This window comes from Stegostoma tigrinum, chromosome 26, assembly GCF_030684315.1.
Source record: "Stegostoma tigrinum isolate sSteTig4 chromosome 26, sSteTig4.hap1, whole genome shotgun sequence".
NCBI classification, from domain to species: domain Eukaryota; kingdom Metazoa; phylum Chordata; class Chondrichthyes; order Orectolobiformes; family Stegostomatidae; genus Stegostoma; species Stegostoma tigrinum.
In genome coordinates this window covers 39,120,576-39,139,245 of record NC_081379.1, presented here as the reverse complement: position 1 = coordinate 39,139,245, position 18,670 = coordinate 39,120,576, and the positions used below count along the sequence as shown (strand labels likewise).

The following is an 18,670-nucleotide window of genomic DNA, read 5'->3' as shown; positions in this document are numbered from 1 at the left end:
GTGGGAAAGGGGGTCAGCAGAGAAAACAGTTCAGGATGAAAGAAAATAGTTTGCGACTCAAAGCATAGGCATATACCAGTGAGGAAGAAAGACTCTAGGAAGGAGAATAAACAGTCTGGGAAAGTAAAGATAATATCAAATTGAAAGTAAAAAATTCAACGTATTCAAAGGTTACAGCCAGTTGGAGAAGGAAACGGACAGAGCTTCCATGTTAGGTAGCATTCTCATTAACTGTATTGCTAAAGCTAGCTAAAGTACACATGCTTTGGGTAATAAGGGCTCAGGGAAGTCCTTGGGTTGTTGAATAGCTCTATGGAATGAGGACTCAGGATATACTGCAAATGGTAGAGGGCTCATAATAACCCCAATGCCTCTAATAGATCAATACAGTTGATTGTGGTGGAAGAAAAGCCCACAAGCAGTATTTGCTGTGTACAATTGAGCAAGATTAGAGCTCAGGGAAAAACCTTAAGGCAGTTGTAGCCTGGTGAAGATAGCTGTCAGTGAAGAGCTAGAGGCACGCTTGTGAATGAGTACTGGCGTGCAGTTATGGCAGCCCAGGAATGGTGACTTACCAGAACAGGAGCAGAAGCATGACAGATTAACTCTTAAAAGGGAGTTTCAAGGCCAGATCAGAGCAGGTGATGAATTGCAATCTCTTTTGACATTTAAAGCAATTTGATGATGCATTGTGTAATTAACTGCTGGAGGGAATTGCTAAGAAATCCTTGGGATCTGTCTTGCTCGCATTTATGTTTCCTGTGTACTGTGGGACCTTCAAGTACAATCTCGAGCCATGCTAACCACATGTTAATTCTGGGTGTTAGAAATAAGTTGCACATACATTATAACTTTATATTACTGTTCAATGTTGTGTTGCTAAGTTTATTGATCAATACTGTGGAATCTTGTGACTTTATTCTCTTTATAAGTGCCCCAGATATCACATTTTGACTACTTTAAACACGAAAGTTACTGATCCTTAGCCAGTATTGCAGCAGTAATATCATGGGAATAATTGTCCAGAATCCCAGGTTAATGTTCTGGAATCCCACCAAGACAGGTGGTGAAATTTACATTCAATTAAATGCAGGGTTAATGGCAACCACATCACACTGTTGATTGTCATAGAAACCCATCTGATTCACTAATGCCCTTTAGGGAGGGAAATCTGCCATCCTTCCCCAGCCTGGCCTACATGTAATTTCAGACGCGCAGCAATGTGGTTGACATTGGCCCATTAGGGATGGGCAATAAATGCTGGCCTGGTCCGCAGCATTAAAAAGCAGAACTCTGCTGATTGTTTTGCCTAACGCTGGAGCTGTGAGCACTCGGCAACATCTCACCAGCCAGATAGGCTGAAGGAAGGACCACCGACGACAGCGTATTCGCTAAATGCACCCTTGTGCCAGTTAGGCTGCTGCTGCCCCCTGGCCACATGCCCACCTTGATTGACTAACTCACCTCAGGCCCAATGTCCCCCTGCTCTGTGTCGCAACACTCAGAGCACTGACCTACCGAGTATGCTCACAAATATTTAACTTGCAACGGGTGGAAGACAGCTGCAGTGGGTGGTTTGTGTAACGTGGTCACATTTGATCGTACCACTGTGATGCACAAACCAAAGAAGGGCAATTTAACGAGGGCGGTACTGTTCTGAATGAGACTGTGAAGTGAACACTGTTGGTATGCAGTTCTGAGAGAAGTGCTGTTTCAGCATCAAATCTGACAGGAACTAACCTCTTCTGACTTGCCAGACTCTGAATACCTCACAACGACCAGATAGAGACACATATCCTTCCTGTTCACATTGGATTAAAACCAATTTTCAAAGGTGAGGCCTTTTCTTTGTCATCACAGTTGAGCGATCTCAGTAACGTCCAGGTATAAGTGAAGCCTTGAGGGGAGTGTCAAAGAATGATTAAATAATTAAGCTCAAAATCCTGAATGGTGTACTAATTCGCAAGACGGCCAGGGGGAGCTGAGGAAAATGTAAGAGATTCGTTAGAATCCAGAATGCACTCACTGAAATGAGATGAAGTGGATTCAATGGTAACTTTCAAAAGGAATTGGACTCACAATTGGAAAGGAAAGAATTTCCTGGGCTACAGGGTAAAAGTAGGGGGTGTGGGACTCATTGGACAGTGCTGTTTGTGGCCGAGAGCCTACCTCCACTCCCCTTATCAAGGGCTGCCATCTGAACCAGGCCTGCATGTCAAATTCAATTTAGAAATAATTTGTTCCAGCAAGACGCAGGATGTGCATGTAATTTTTATTAGTAAGTGGGAAAAATGTAGAAATTTAACTATAATCAAAACATTAAATTATGAGAATGTCCCTCAAACAGGTTGCCAAACATGATTGTGGGACTTGAAGCACACTTAGTGAACACAGTCATTTTCCTGGGGCGGGGAGGTAGAGTGGGGCCCAGTTTGAACAACTGGGAATTATTATTGCACAATAATAGTTTAGTTTAATACATCTAACTTGTTTCAAGGCTTGCCAACATCGCCATTCCCTGACCTGCTGCATGCTTATCCTGTTTAGCCTTGACTGAAAGCTGCATGTATCATCTTTCTAATATAACAAGGTGTAGGGCTGGATGAACACGGCAGGCCAGGCAGCATGAGAGGAGCAGGAAAGCTGCCGTTTCAGGTCTGGACCCTTTTTCAGAAAATAGGTTTTCTGAAGAAGGGTCTAGGCCCAAAACGTCAGCTCTACTGTTCCTCTGATGCTGCTTGGCCTGCTGTGTTCATCCAGCCCTTCACCTTGTTATCTCAAACTCTCCAGCACCTGCAGTTCCTACTATCACTGAATGTGTCATCTTTCTGATTGTCTGGGAGAGTTTGCTTGGTCCCAATGATCTCTGAAATGCCGAGATCTCCTGAACTAAATTTTTGATATGCCCTGAGATAATGTGAACTGCAGATGCTGGAGAACCCAAGATAACAAAGTGTGGGGCTGGATGAACACAGCAGGCCAAGCAGCATCTCAGGAGCACAAAAGCTGACGTTTAGGGCCTAGACCCTTCATCAGAGAGGGGGATGGGGAGAGGTTTCTGAAATAATAGGGAGAGAGGGGGAGGCTCCCCTCCAACCCCACCACACCCGGCACCTTCCCCTGCAACCGCAGGAAGTGCTACACTTGCCCCCACACCTCCTCCCTCACCCCCATCCCAGGCCCAAAGATGACTTTCCATATTAAGCAGATGTTCACCTGCACATCTGCCAATGTAGTATACTGTGTCCACTGTACCCGGTGTGGCTTCCTCTACATTGGGGAAACCAAGCGGAGGCTTGGGGACTGCTTTGCAGAACACCTCTGCTCGGTTCGCAATAAACAACTGCACCTCCCAGTCGTGAACCATTTTAACTCCTCCTCCCATTCCTTAGACGACATGTCCATCATGGGCCTCCTGCAGTGCCACAATGATGCCACCCGAAGGTTGCAGGAACAGCAACTTATATTCCACTTGGGAACCCTGCAGCCCAATGGTATCAATGTGGACTTCACAAGCTTCAAACTGTCCCCCTCCCCCTATCGCATCCCAAAACCAGCCCAGTTCGTCCCCTCCCCCAACTGAATCCCAAAACCAGCCCAGCTCGTCCCCTCCCGCCACTGTATCACAAAACCAGCCCAGCTCGTCCCCGCCTCCCTAACCTGTTCCTCCTCTCACCTATCCCCTCCTCCCACCTCAAGCCGCACCTCCATTTCCCACCTACTAACCTCATCCCGCCTCGTTGACCTGTCTGTCCTCCCCTGACTGACCTATCCCCTCCCCACCTATATTCTCCTCTCCACCTATCTTCTCCTCTATCCATCCTCGGTCTGCCTCCCCCTCTCTCCCTATTTATTTCAGAACCCTCACCCCATCCCCCTTTTCTGATGAAGGGTCTAGGCCCGAAACGTCAGCTTTTGTGCTCCTGAGATGCTGCTTGGCCTGCTGTGTTCATCCAGCCTCACATTTTGTTATCTTTGATGTGCCCTGTTTGTTCTTCCATAAAACTGAAGAAAGACACTTGATTCTTGCAATCTGAGTGTGTGAATATTAGTGGACAAATGTGTAACATTCTCAAATGAGATTTGTTCCTCTACTATATCCAAAGAGGCACTCACTGGTTCATTTAGCACAGCCATTTAAATGGCTGACAAAGGAGGTTACTATAAACATAAAGAGCCTTTCAGTTACACTAAGAATTTGAATAAATTACATAGTCTTAGAGTCATGAGTGGTACAGCCCGGAAACAGAACCTTCAATCCAACTCCTCCATACCGACCAGATATCCTATATTAATCTAGTCCCATTTGCCAGCATTTGGCCCATATCCCTCTAAACCCTTCCTATTCGTGTCCCCATCCTGGTGCCTTTTAAATGATGTAATTGTACCAGCCTCCACCACTTCCTCTGGCAGCTCATTCCATATACACACCACCCTCTGCATGAAAAAGTTGCCCCAGGTCCCTTCTAAATCTTTCCCCTCTCGCCTTAAACCAATGCCCCTCTAGTTTTGGACTGGTAAAGAGATCTTGATTATTCACCCTATCCATGTCCCTCATGATTTTATAAACTTCTATAAGGTCACCCCTCAGTCTCCGATGCTCCAGGGAAAATAGCCCCAGCCTATTCGACCTCTCCCCAAAGCTCAAACTCTCCAAACCTGGCAAACACGCTTGTAATTCTTTTATGACCCCTTTCAAGTTTAACAACATCCTCCCTACAGCAGGGAGATGAAAATTGAATGCTGTATTCCAAAAGTGGTCTAACCAATGTCCTGTAGACCTACAACATGACCTCCCAACTCCTGTACTCAGTACACTGACCAATAAAGGCAAATGTCCCAAAAACCTCCTTCATCACTCTGTCTACCCACGACCCCATCTTCAAGGATCTATGAATGTGCCTCCCAAGGTCTCTTTTGTGTGTCAACATTTTCCAGGACACTAATATTCCTACAATTAAGTGGTTAAGTCCTGCCCTGATTTGCCTTTCCAAAATGCAGATTCTTGATCAAGGGGAATCAATAGTTCTGGGGAATGGGCAGGAAACTGGACTTGAGGAGTGTTGGATCAGTCATAACCATTTAGAATGATAGAACAGTCTTGAGGGGCTGAGTGGCCTACTCCTATTCCCATTTCTTAAGCAAGAATTTAATTTTTTTAAGAATCACTTTGAAATCCTGTGGAAATACAATCAGAGAAATGAAGACTTAGTTCAACAACAACTTCTTTTATTCTACTAAGACCAGCCCGGTTTACACAGCATCTTCACTTTGTGCTGCATCTTTCAATAGTGTTACAACACAGGGCCAGCATGCCAAATAAATCAGCCCTATTATCACTGGATGCACAACACCGTGAAGTTAAAATATTCTGTGAACCTCAAAAATGCCCAAATGTTCATAACCAGACTTTACAAAAAGCAGATTCTGGACATCAAATTTATAACTTAAACAAAAATTAACAATTTATTTTCCGGACTGTAACTTTAGGATGGAAAAAGCAAAACGACAAAGTAATCTAAATAATATGAATGATTTAAATTCAAACTTGTTTGGTCATTAACCTCTGCTCACACACAGACAGACTGAAAGACACAGTTAAGGTATAATTAGAAAGAAAATAAAATAATTGTAATTTTCCAGTTCAATTAAACAATTTCAAATGCCATGCTTTTATATAGTCCTTGGATAATGAATTGTTCTCAGGCATGTAACTTTTGATCTAATTTTGAAGTTATTGGTGAATATAAATAGATTTAGTAGATTTCTAGAATTATTTGCTTATTTCTCACAGGCTGAGATTCTTTTCTCAGAACATTCAACAATTCTTTGACTGGGTATAAAATTAGAGAGAGTAAAACGTAACAGCCTTCCCCAAAGCTTCCAAACTCGGTCTGTACCTGCCAAAACTGGTTAGAAACAGTTCTCGATAACAAAGTGTGGAGCTGGATGAACACAGCAGGCCAAGCAGCATCTCAGGAGCAAAAAAAGCTGACGTTTCGGGCCTAGACCCCTCTCTGATGAAGGGTCTAGGCCCGAAACGTCAGCTTTTGTGCTCCTGAGATGCTGCTTGGCCTGCTGTGTTCATCAAGCTCCACACTTTGTTATCTTGGATTCTCCAGCATCTGCAGTTCCCATTATCATAGAAACAGTTCCCTCTCCTTTCTCTTTTTTGAAATCATTATGTAGTTGGTTAGCTTTGGTCCTCCGGCCAGCTTTCAGTCCTGAACATGGCACATTTGTTGCTGAATCGCTTCCCATGTTTTTTACATTGGCAAGTAATTTGCATTACCTTCCAGGTCAGTCACCAATAGCAAACAAGAATTAACAAGGTGTGGAGCTGGATGAACACAGCAGGCCAAGCAGCATCAGGGGAGCAGGAAAGCTGACGTTTCGAGCCTACGCCCTTCATCAGAAAAACCAATAGCAAACACTTGTGTTTGTTTTCTGTTCTTTTTGAAAACAACAGCTATTCCAAGTTAAACTAACCCTAACACTCAAAAACATGAGGAAAGATGAAACAGAAATAGGGGTTGTCTCAGTAATAGGAGCAATTGAACATCATTAAATTTTCATCAAAACGGTGAAGTAAATAGATATTCTCTTGTCAGACCATAAGACAAGAGAGCGGAAGTCAACAATCCAGCCCATCGAGTCTGTCTCACCATTCAATGGGATCATGGCTGATAATCCTCAACTTCATTTTCCTGCCTTTCCCCCCATTTACTTTGATTCCCTTATGGATCTAAATGAAGCAACATGTCAGTTGTGACCCTATATGTAACAGGCCTCTCAGAAAGAGAAATGGCTACGTAGGGGTCTCAGTTTTCATTGGTCCGGCAGATCTCAGTCAGTGTTCCACAAGAACCCTCAACACCCCGTTGTTATTGAGGTGGAACTGTGAAAGAGACCTCACTCCTGGGTTCTGAGCAGCAACTCCTGCCCAAAGTGCATGAAACATGGCCATGAGTGATGACCCGATCGGAGTTGGAGGTGACATCTCTGGCTTCCTGCTGCTGTTATCTGTAGTGAGGAAGGTATTGGAGTCTGTACCATTCCTGTGGGGAATATGCCCCAGCAATGACCCATGGCTTCTGGAGGACAGCAAGTTCATTGCAATCCAACGTTGTGAGTTCAAATCCTTCTGTGCCAAAATGAGTTCAAGGAAACCAGTTGTTTACTGGCTGGTGCCAGAAAATGAAAGCTGCTGGCTCATTATCATCCTTCAGGGAAGAGAAACGATCGCTCTTCCCTCTGAGCACACCGAGCCCTTTAGTCTGGCCAAGCCACAAATGAAAAGACAAGCCCCATTGTCACTTCCTGAGAGGATATGTCCAGGAGTGATCATGTGACCTGATTGGTGTTGCTCATGTTCTGAGAAGAAATGTGTGGGTAGATAAAAATAAATTATTTAACGAATTGATCAACATTTGATTGTCTTTGTGGATGAACAGAGACAGTGAACTTCTGTAGACATGTGTTTCAGAGTCTTCCTGCGTGGAGTTTTATTGATATTTCAAAATCCACCAGAGATATTTCCAAACCTGTCTCATCAGTCAAATGATTTATTCTTCAGCATCATAATGAAAAAAAGCTGTTACTATTCAAAGTTCCAACTTAATAGACGTCAGCAACCACCTTCCTTTGTATTTTCTGAAGAACAGATTAATCTTCATTGTCAGGTTGCAGCCCTGGTCTTGACTAAATGGATTGACTTGATCACTCCACAGGCTATGGCAGTGAATATAGACCAGTGGAAGGCTGCAAAGTTAACTGATTATTTGGAAGCTTGAACTTGAACTTGAAGTTCCATTGGGTTAGAGCCTTAATGCCTCCCCTCACCCAAATACAGGTTAACTCTTGGTTCACTCCTGCCTCCCATTGTTAACCTCACTCTGTTTGAGGTCCTCAGTCACTGCACATTCTCACTCTCTGCTCCCAGTCAAGCCCACTTGATAACTGATTGAAGAATGAGCCATTTTAGAGGCCGATACCTCCACTTTACAGCCCTTTTTCCTAACTTTTCTGACTTCACCTGACAAGGCGCTCTGAGAGCTTGTGATTGTAAATAAACCTGTTGGACTATAACCTGGTGCTGTGTGACCTCGGACCTTGTTCATGCCAGTCCAACACCGGCACCTTCACATCATGGCTGGCTTTTCTGGCGATAGCTGCCCCTGTAAAATCAACAATGTGTCAAAATGAATTGCTGGAGTTTTTGTTTTAACCACAGGATGTAGGCGTTATTGGCTACAGCAGCATTTATTGCCCATCCCTAATTGCCCAGAGGGTAGTAGAGAGTCAACCACATTGATGTGGGTCTGGAGTCACATGTAGGCCAGACCAGGTAAGGATGGCAGTTTCCTTCCCTGAAAGACATTAGTGAACAGGATGGGTTTTCCCTGACATGGTCATCAGTAGACTCTTCAACTCCATTTTTTTTTAACTACAGGCTGTCACTGGATATGTGGTCCCCCAGAACCAGCAGCAGAAAGTCACTTTGAAGAGGCATTGCTTTCTACTTGGTCCTGGCTCAGGCCGAAGTAACCCATCACAAGGTACGGGGCATCTCACCCTGTGACCAGAGTTCACTGAGACTGCAAAAAGCCAGCCTTTCCCAGCAATGGACACCTGAAACAGAGTGCAGGAGAGACAAGGTGTCTCAGCTGGGGACTGGGGTTACTGGGAGGCTTGTTCTCCTGAGAATACAGACGATTGAGAGGTTTGATGGCCATAGACCACACGAAGAAACAGAGGTGTATCCTGCACTCTCTGTCAGAGAAACAGTTTAGATTAGATTAGATTCCCTACAGTGTGGAAACAGGCCCTTCGGCCCAACAAGTCCACACCACCCCTTGAAGCATCCCACCCAGACCCATCCCCTATAACTCACACTCCCATGAACACTACGGGCAATTTAGCATGGCCGATCCACCTAGCCTGCACATCTTTGGACTGTGGGAGGAAACCGGAGCACCCGGAGGAAACCCACACAGACATGGGGAGAATGTGCAAACTCCACACAGACAGACACCTGAGGCCGGAATTGAACCCGGGTCCATGGTGCTGTGAGGCAGCAGTGTTAACCACTGAGCCACCGTGCTGCCCCTTAATTATCCAGTGGATTATGTATGGCCCGAGGGTCACCACAAGGGGGTGGGGTAAGGAAGAAAGCAGGACCTCCATAAACTACCACAGCCTGTATGGGGTTTAAACCCAGGCTGTTAGCTTCAGACCGTACCAAGCGTCATCAAGTTGACCGATCTGCCCAACCTGCTCATCAGGGAAGCTGTGGGCCTACCCAACATCCCTCAAATCTAGCATAACCAGAAAGCAAAATACAAATATTGAAGAGCTTAATTATTGGTGTACTTCAAGGGAGATGTGGCTGTACCTTCCCCTGGTAAATATATATGTTACAATTGTGCTCATTTTAAAAACTTTCTTTCAGAATGAATAGATTTTTAACTTAAAAGACAGGAAGAACAATGGGATGTTTGGATGTTCAGTAGGACCTCAGTTGCCCTGATAGTGGGTATCCTCTGATGAGAATCTCTCATATTCACCTTTGCCCTCCCTACCCATAACTGCTGTATTTCCCCACGACTACCATCTCCCTCTGGGTCCTATATGTAGAGGGGTTCAGTTTCCCCTCCCCTTTCACAGAGACCAGCCCTTTATCATGCTCTGCCGATACTGTTCACTCTCCTGCACCAGTTCCATTTACGTTGCTGCTCGTTTGTCACCTCCTCACTTAAAGCAAGCGCTTGCTGCACCTTCTCCAGTGACCAACATCACCCACCCAGCCCCCTCTCCATTACCCACCCCCTCACTGGCCGAATTTGAGCTCATGCTGGAGGTTCTTAACTAGCCGGTCTGAGCGACAGAGCTGTGTATCGTCACAGAAACAGGGGGCTGAATCGATTCTCCAGCCTTGGGTGTCAGTATCTGGGCCAGAGTGAAGTGGGGGGGGGTACTTGACAGGGAGGGGAATGGAGATGGAGAGGGTGGGAATTGAGTGGGTGGGCAAGGTGATGGGAAGGGGAAATGGAGGGAGAGAAGACAGGGAATTGGGGGAGTCAGGGGAGCTGAGGGAGAGGGTGAGTTGAGGTGGAAGAGGTATGGGATTGAGGGGGATGGGTGCAAGGGGATTGGGGGGTAGGGAAGATTGAGGGGGAGTGGCGTAAGCTGAGGGGGGGAACAGTGCGAGTGGAGGGGGAGGTGGAGGGGTAGAAGTGAGTGTTGAGGGGCAGGGCGAGCAGAGGGTGAGGTGGGAGGAATTTTGAAGGTAGTTTTATCTAATGGTGTCTTCAGATACCCACAAACATGTATTGTCTCGCCTGGCTTTGAGGATAGCATTTCAGAAGTGGGGAAACTCACTGATGTACACCTCCCGCGTTACCTCTGAAAAAACCTGATCACTTACCCAACTCACCCAGAACAGTCTGAGTCAGGCCCACTGTGGGCATTGTATTTCTCACTGAAACTCCCAGGAGGGTCAATATTCTTGACTCAGACTGGCCTGAGCTGTGTCGATTTTCACCAGTACATCCATTATTAAAGTCCCTCAACTACCTTTTGATGCTTATGGTCAAGAACGAGGTTGAATTTTTGCCAAACTAATCACTTGCACAATTTTACAGCGATGGGATATCTGATGAAAGCTTCAGGCTTCTCTGTCACTTACCAGCCTTTCAAAAGGTTAACAGTTATCATTAGATTGTAAAGACTGTTTTGTTATTCTCTGACTTCCTATTAATTATGGATGCGTGTTGATAACCCTCTGAAGGCAGAGATAAAGTTAGTGTAAAGCTTCTGGCATCTTTTAAGCTGCAGCAGATAATATTATCACCTAGGCCTGCTTTCACCATGGTTACAGTGTGAAGTTTAGTCTTGTGTTGGATTTCAGCTACCTGACAAACAACATCTCAAATGATATAAGCCAACTTGCCGCATGCTTATAATCTGTTATTGCAAAACGTTGTGTGAGCTAATAAATAGCTGGGAATCCTGTGACCCATCAGGCTCCCTGTGGAGAATCATTCGTGTACTGTGGTACTCAATCTGAACGCATTCTAACAGAATCCCAAATTTCATCATTTCCATTCATGCAGCATCTATAACCTGATATTAAAAAAAAGCTCCCAAATTCCCTCCCTGCACCAATCAGGGAACAGGTAGAGCTCAGACATTTGTCAAAGTGCTTTTTCAGAGTTTGCTGAGGAGCAGAGGGCGGTGAAGGGATCAAGAGATCTCTTCAGAGTTCCCTTCAAACACTTTTGGGTCTCTTCTGACAGCACAGCGACGGCTTCTGGCATTTGAGAAAGAGTGTTGCTGTAATTTCCCAAGGTCGGTGGGGGGGTCGGGGGCAAGCATTTCAGGCCCTTTTTGCACAAAGCTCTACCAGGAACAGATCAAACAGTTGCATTGCCTCTGGGTTGGCACTGTGACAGGAGATTGGAGCAGAGGTTGCAGAGAGGGCACTGCCAAGCTGGCACCAGACTACTCCAGGTTCCCTGGCCGTCTGCCAAGCCTGACTATGCACACAGTATCTTGGTGGAGATGCTCATCCACCCACTCTCCTAAACGTTGTGCCATTGTTATTCTCATTTGAGTCCCCTGTGGCAAAACGTGACTGTTGCCTTGCCCTCTGTTGAGGGCCAGCTATAACTCTGTCTGTGCTGCCTGGTGATTTTTCACCTGTTGTTCCTATCTACCTTGGGGGTACAAGTAATGCCAGTATTCAGGGGGATAGCTATGAGCATGAGATCAAGTGATGAGTCTCTCCATTGATACCACTCTCTCCTCTTCCTTGGGACCGGGCAGGTAGAATAGTCAAGGCACCTGGAAACAGATAATCAGTAGAAAAGGATTGGCGTGTGGGAAGGTGGGTGATGTATCGGGCCAGAGACACCATCAGCAAATTGTTTGTCACGTCAGGCTGCAGGGTGAGAGTGAGCTGGGGGTGAGATGGACCATAAATGGGAAAATACAACCATCCTTAACATTCTTTCCCATTTGTATCATAGGCTCCGTCACAATTGGCCCCTTGACATGGAATAATATCTGCTCATTAGGGATGAGGAATTGAAAACCTAGTCCTTTAACGGCTGGACTCCCTTCTATTGATGCTCACTTGGCTCTGCCAGAACAGCTGAGGGACATCATAATGTGCTGTGTTTTTGGATAATGTGCCTGGCACAGCTGGTATATGTAGACGGAACATTGGCACAAGGGCAAAGCAGGTAGTTTGGACATGAAGAGCAGATCATGAAAGCTGAGGGCTCTGATGCAGGGAGCTGCATGGGAGCTTGGAGTTTTGATGGGTAGGTCATCTCCTCTGGAGAGGCATTGGCTGACCCCCATCTGCAACAGGGGTGGCATCTCACATCCCAATGCTAGATTTGAAATGTAGAAACATAGAAGATAGGAGCAGGAGGGGGCCATTCGGCCCTTCGATCCCGCTCTGCCATTCATCATGATCATGGCTGATTGCTCAGCTCAATAGCCTGATCCTGCTTTCTCCCCAAAACCTTTGATCCCATTCGCCCCAAGTATTACATCTAGTCACCTCTTGAATACATGCAATATTTTGGCATCAATTACTTCCTGTGGTAGACAATTCCTAACCTTCCTGAGCAGCTAGTTCTAATCGGAGGAGGTGCTTGAAGGTCTCCTGCTGAACAGTAAAGAAGTAGGGAGGCGAAGTGGACTCAAATGCAAGGGGAATGGAGTATAATAGTGAGGAAATCTTGCCACAATAGTACAGGTGAATCCAGAGCCAGGGAGTACAGTTGTGGTCTCCAAAATGAGAGACACACCAGGTTGATTCCTGGAATGAAGAGGTTGCTTTCTCAGGAAAGGCCGGCCCGATAATCGTCGGGAGTTTCAAAGAATGAGAGATGGCCTTACCGAAACATGTATGATTCTGACATGACCCGACGGGGCTTGCCCCTTACACGGCAATCTAAAACTGAGGGGCAACAAAGGTGGGGATGAGAAAGAATGTCTTCTCACGTAGGCTTGTTAATTTTGGCATTCGCTGTCTCAAAGAGCAGTGGAGGCTGTTGTGTTATTAAAAAACTGTTTAAAACCACATACCAACAGAACCCAAGAGCAGCTTCTTCCCTGCCGTTATCAGACTTACGAATGGAACTCTCATATGTTAGAGTTGATCTTTATCTGCAACTTCTCTGTAGCTGTAATATATGAAAGCTTAAACATAAATATCAACAGATTCAATACGGCTTCTTCCCCACTATTATTAGACTTCTGAATGGACCTCTCAATTTTTAAACTTAATATTGATCTCAGTCCTTGTGCACCTTCTCTGAAGCTGTAACATTGTATTCTTTGCTCTGTTCTGTTACCCTAATGCACTGTGTATGGTATGATCTGCCCATATTGCTCGCAAAACAAAACTTTTCACTATACCTAAGTACACGTGACAATAATAATTCAATTCAAATCAAACAAAAATCTGCATTCAGTTCTATTACCCCGAAGCACTTTTGTAAAGTATGATTTGCCTGGATAGCATGCAAAAGCAATACTTTTCACTATATCTCAGTATGTGATAATAATAAATAAAATCAAATATTAATTATAGTTAAGACTGAGTTGGGGGTTTGATTCACAACAGAATCAAGTATTATGGGGAGCAGGTAAGAAAGTGGAAATGGAGGATGTAATTAGACCAGCCATGATCTTACTGAATGGCTTACTGCAAGTTCAAAGGGACATAGGCGCTCCTGTTCATAATGCTTAGTCTCTTCTAAAATCTCCACTGCTAATGTCACCACCACTACATTCTTGAGTCTGGAGATCTCAGTCTGCTCTATATTCCAATTTCCCTATTTATAATTGCATCAATAGCATTTAGCACCAGCCTCTGTTTCCAAGTACAGTTTCTCTTTAAGAGGGTCAGACTCACTTCACAATCAGAAGGCTGGATGCAGCATATGATGTAGCAGCAAACACTGCACAACTCTCTGCTGAGTGCAGAGGCAGTCACCAGTGAAGGAGGCTGCTCACACTATCGCTACCATCATATCAGGGAGGTGACCCTAACCCTAACCCTAACCCTAATCCTATCGCAGGCGGGAACATTGTCAGTTGTGAACCCCACCCCCCTCCCCCACTCCAAGCCTGAAAAACACAGCAAATCAATTTTTATCCTTCTATATTTTGCAAAGATCAGCATACTCTATGGGGGCCCAAGCGGCTACACAGTTTTCATGAACCAACTTGTTGTATCCCCCAGGCAACACCTTGAATAGTCAGGTCCAGATTCCTGCAGCTAGGATTGACAGTCGACAGTTACAGTTGCATCTCCATGTCAACCTCAGTCTAGCCAATCAGCACTCTCTTCCTACGCTGTATAAGTTAGTATTCCCTTTCCAAGTCTGGTTTCTTGTACGTCTGTCCTGATGGATTTGAGACAAAAAAAGCTTTGTGCCTCTTTTAAGCGATGTTGAACAATGTTAATGACAATATGCTTTTACTCTTTCATTTAGAAATCATTAATTTCTACAGATAGATTGATATAGATATTCAAAAATTGCTCATACAAAACGAAGAGTATGAGTAGGCCATTCAGCCTTGAGCCCTTGAGCCTGGCCCACCATGCAGCAAGACTGGTCTCATTGTGATATCAAACCCACACTCCCATCCAACCCTCATAACCTTTCACCCACTTTGTATAAGACAAATCTGCCTTAAACATATTCAAGGACGTTGTTTCCTTCACGTTCTCGGGGATAGACTTTCAAAGATTTTTGACCCTTCAAGAGGAAGGCTTTCGCCGAAAGTCTGTTGTTAAATGGGCAAGTGATCCCTAGATTTAAAAATTAGAATAATCATGCATTTTAACATGTCAGTTGTGACTTGACAGGGAATGTGAGCTAAATTTTCTCTTTTATGGGCAAATCCCACAATGGTTTTTGTCGTGAATGGTTTATACCGAAATGGTGCTCTTAAAAATTGTCATATGTGGATTGTGATGAATGTTTGTAAACACTATTGATCATGCTTATGTCCAATTTCCTGTGCATGTGTAAATAGTTTTAGTGGACGCTTCTGTAATATCCATAAACAAATCAGCCGAAAGCTGCTCTACACCGTGTTGCAACAAAGCTGTGCTCTAGGTGTACAATAGGTCTTTGTAGTGTGTGCAAACTTTCACCTTTTGGGAACCTGCTCTAATTGGCCCTTAGTGGCTGTGCCATGTGACACCTCTGTTTTCCTAGAACCGCATACGGCCTGAATGACATGGATCAGTGACTGGATTACAGATCTAGCCTGTGATCTAAACTTCGTCGTTCAGGTCTATGGACCCCACAAAGTCTCTTTGTGGAAAGTGAAAGAGAACAGTGGCATAAATGAGATTAATCTACTGTGGTAACTGCAGGACCTCTGAAAGGGAAGGCCCTACAATAGCCTGATAGATGAGTAATTGTAAAAATTAAAACTGCTCAAGCTTGTATTTATTTTCATCGTTTATGAGTCAAATTCTTTTTCTCCCCCCAACCTCCAAGAATAGTTTTTACTTTGCCTCCTGTTTTGGAGAAGATCCTTCTCATCTTGTTCGAGATTGTCATTCTGTTTCGGTGCTTGGCCTACCCCTGGTGAGGATTAGATTAGATTTGATTCCCTACAGTGTGGAAACAGGCCCTTTGGCCCAACAAGTCCACACCGCCCCTTGAAGCATCCCACCCAGACCCATCCCCCCTATAACCCACACACCCCTGAACACAATGGGCAATTTAGCATGTCTGATCCACCTAAACTACACATCTTTGGACTGTGGGAGGAAACCTGTACACCTGGAGGAAACCCACGCAGACACGGACCTCTGTGATGAATGAAATCTACTCCTTTTGGTCAAAAAAGAAGCAAATTTGCTGGAGTTGTAGCAAAACACTTCTCTGCCTCTGACCTTTGGCTTGACCAGTGATATTTCGGGGTTTGGGAACAATGAAGCAACTCAGAAGGACCAGGGAGGATGGAAAGCTTACGGCCAAAGGGTTACCAACCTGAAAGAGTGGAAGGCAGTGGACTTGGATAGAAATTCCTCCAGGGTTCGAAGGTGACGTGAAGAAGTGGGCTGTGTGAGATACAAGAAAATGGTCAGTTGGGATGAAGTGAAGGACATGGGGAGGCTGCGAGAAATGTCGGCTGTGAGGGGCTGGTTCTGAAGATGTGTAGGCGCGTTTATACAGGGGAGAGTTAGCAGGAGGTCTGAAGGATCATGAACGCAGAGAAGAAAGGGCAGGTTTATGCAGGACGAGGATCAAAATCGATGACTGGGTATAGATGGTGAAATGGGATAACTTGAGGTGAGATGGGACAAGGTGGATGATTGAGCACAGAAAGTTGAGCCACTTGAAGGAGGAGAGAAGGGAAGAGATTGCGGTGTGGCTCGGAGATTATAGCTAAATTGTGAGACATTGGTAATGGACAATGTGTCATCACCTGTGAGACCCATTCCAGCCCCAAATTTGAGAAGCTGTTGCGATTGTACACAATATAATCATAGGAGGCAAGGACTTTGACTTAGAGGAATAGAGTCACAGCGTTATTCAGCAGGGAAACAGACCCCTTGGTCCAACTCATCCATGATGACCAGGTTTCCCAAGCTAAACAAGTCCTATTTGCCTGCGTGTCACCCATATCCCTCTAAATGTTTCCTATTCATGTATCCATCCAGATGCCTTTTAAATGTTGTAATTGTACCAGCCTCCACCACTTCCTCTGGCAGCTCGTTCCATACACGCACTGCCCTCTGCGTGAAAAGAATTCCCCTCAGGTCCCTTTAAAATCTTACCCCTCTCACCTTAAACCTATGCCCCTCTAGTTTTGAACTCCCCCACCATGTGAAAAAGACTTTTACTATTCACTCTATCCATGGCCTTTTATATACCTTTATAATGTCACCCTCAACCTCCTACTCTCCAGGGAAAAATGACCCAGCCAGCCCAGCCTTAATGGAACACTTTTTAGCACAAAAAGAGGAACTGATTTATGTGTTGAGTTGTGAAATCTTCTGGAGTGAAATATGGATGAGGAGAGGGGTGGGGTAGAAATTAAATCTTTGAACTGGGCACTGGTTGACCTACGATTGAGAAATCTGCGTAGCATTAATAAGTGATATCTAAAACAAATCATTCACAGGATGAGGGCATTGCTGGCCAGGTCAGCATTCATTACCCATCCCTAATTGCCGAGGAGGCAGTTAAGAGTCAACCGCATTACTGTTGGTCTGGAGTCACATGTAGGCCAGACCAGGTAAGCATGGCAGTTTCCTTCCCTAAAGGACAATAGTGAACCAGATGGGTTTTCCCACAACAATCATTTCATAGCCACCATAACACATATAATTCCACATTTTTAAAATCTGTTCAAATCTTCCATGGCGGGAATTCAAACCCAGATCCTGAGAACATTTCCTGGATTGCTGGATTAATAGATCTGGTGTTAATACCAGTAGGCAATCAGCTCCCTTGTGTTGGGCAATCTTGGGAATTGAACGATCTACATTGGTAAGTTATCTGTTGATTCTACTAGTCTGTTGTACCAGTTGCTGAATACTAACCCACATAAACATCTTTGCAAATGAGGGCACCACTTTTGTCAGGCTGCAGTAAAGACTGGGAATGGGGATGAAGTCAACAGGATTGCATCAGTGTGTGTGAAGAGTTTTCTAGATGAAAGGTTTAATAGACGGACCTTCCCACTTCCAAAGTTTTTGGTGGAAGTATTTCACATAGCACCATGACTACATTTAGACTTTGCTCCATTGAGCTTGTTGTTGACACAGACATTGTTTCTTTTGGCAATAACTCCGTTTGTATATTATCCTGGTGCTAACAGTCTGCAAGAAGTGGTTACCAGCAAAGTCACCATTAATCACCAAAACGACAATGCAAACATTCTTCAGTTTCAACGGTAAATAATTAATTTTGTCAAACATTTACACCAACTGGCACAAGGCCAGCACATCAGTGTGAAAATCATATCTGATGCAAAAGCTTTTACGCTGATTATAAGCTCTCAAGACGTAGACATTGCAGCACATGTATTACACAAATCATCGCAAGAATGGACGTCATTAACTTGTTGAGGGGTCCAGGTGACCTTCCAGCCCACACCCCACCAAACTACCCTCCGATCCCCCAAGCCAAGTTGGAGGAATGTGCTCTCTCTCTCGCTGTCTCTCTATAATGCCAGCTGTTTTTACCACAGTTGAAACTTGAGATGGGTGACAGTGCGGAGGATGGCTGATGTCACTGTGTGGAATTTGTGGGGTGATACTACCTGCTTGTCCCTTTGCTTCTTTCTATGGTGGTACCTGAGTGGCAGCACATCAGGGCTGAGGCCGCAAAGAAAGGTGAATTTTCAATTTATAAAAGGCACCTGCTTCACAGTTACTGTGAGAAAACAAGGCAACTCCAGTCACTTCTCCTGTGCAGAATTCAGTCGGTTCTGATATAACACGACAGCTTTTTGGTCGTGCAATCTCGTGTTGTAAGGAAATTGTGCAATAACAGCTCCATTTAACATAATCGCGTTATGGCCAATACAGATAGGGAAGGTTCGCATTTTACAAACATTACTCTATAATTCTTCAATTGCATTAAAACCAATGAAGAAACATGCGGATATCAGAACC

At 44.8% G+C, this 18,670-nt stretch overlaps 1 protein-coding gene across 4 annotated transcripts in view; it reads left to right on the top strand.

Annotated features, from left to right (window-relative positions):
- Window positions 1-1,579: 1,579 nt before the first annotated feature.
- The window catches only part of LOC125463976 (uncharacterized), a 145,799-nt gene continuing 128,708 nt past the window's right edge, over window positions 1,580-18,670 (top strand). For 3 of the 4 annotated variants that reach the window (XM_048555828.2, XM_048555827.2, XM_048555825.2), the window contains exons 1-2: window positions 1,580-1,834; window positions 8,453-8,558. The gene's annotated coding sequence lies outside the window, so the exon portion shown is untranslated. The remainder of the gene's footprint in view (window positions 1,835-8,452; window positions 8,559-18,670) is intronic. The other variant, XM_048555826.2, reaches the window with a different exon arrangement.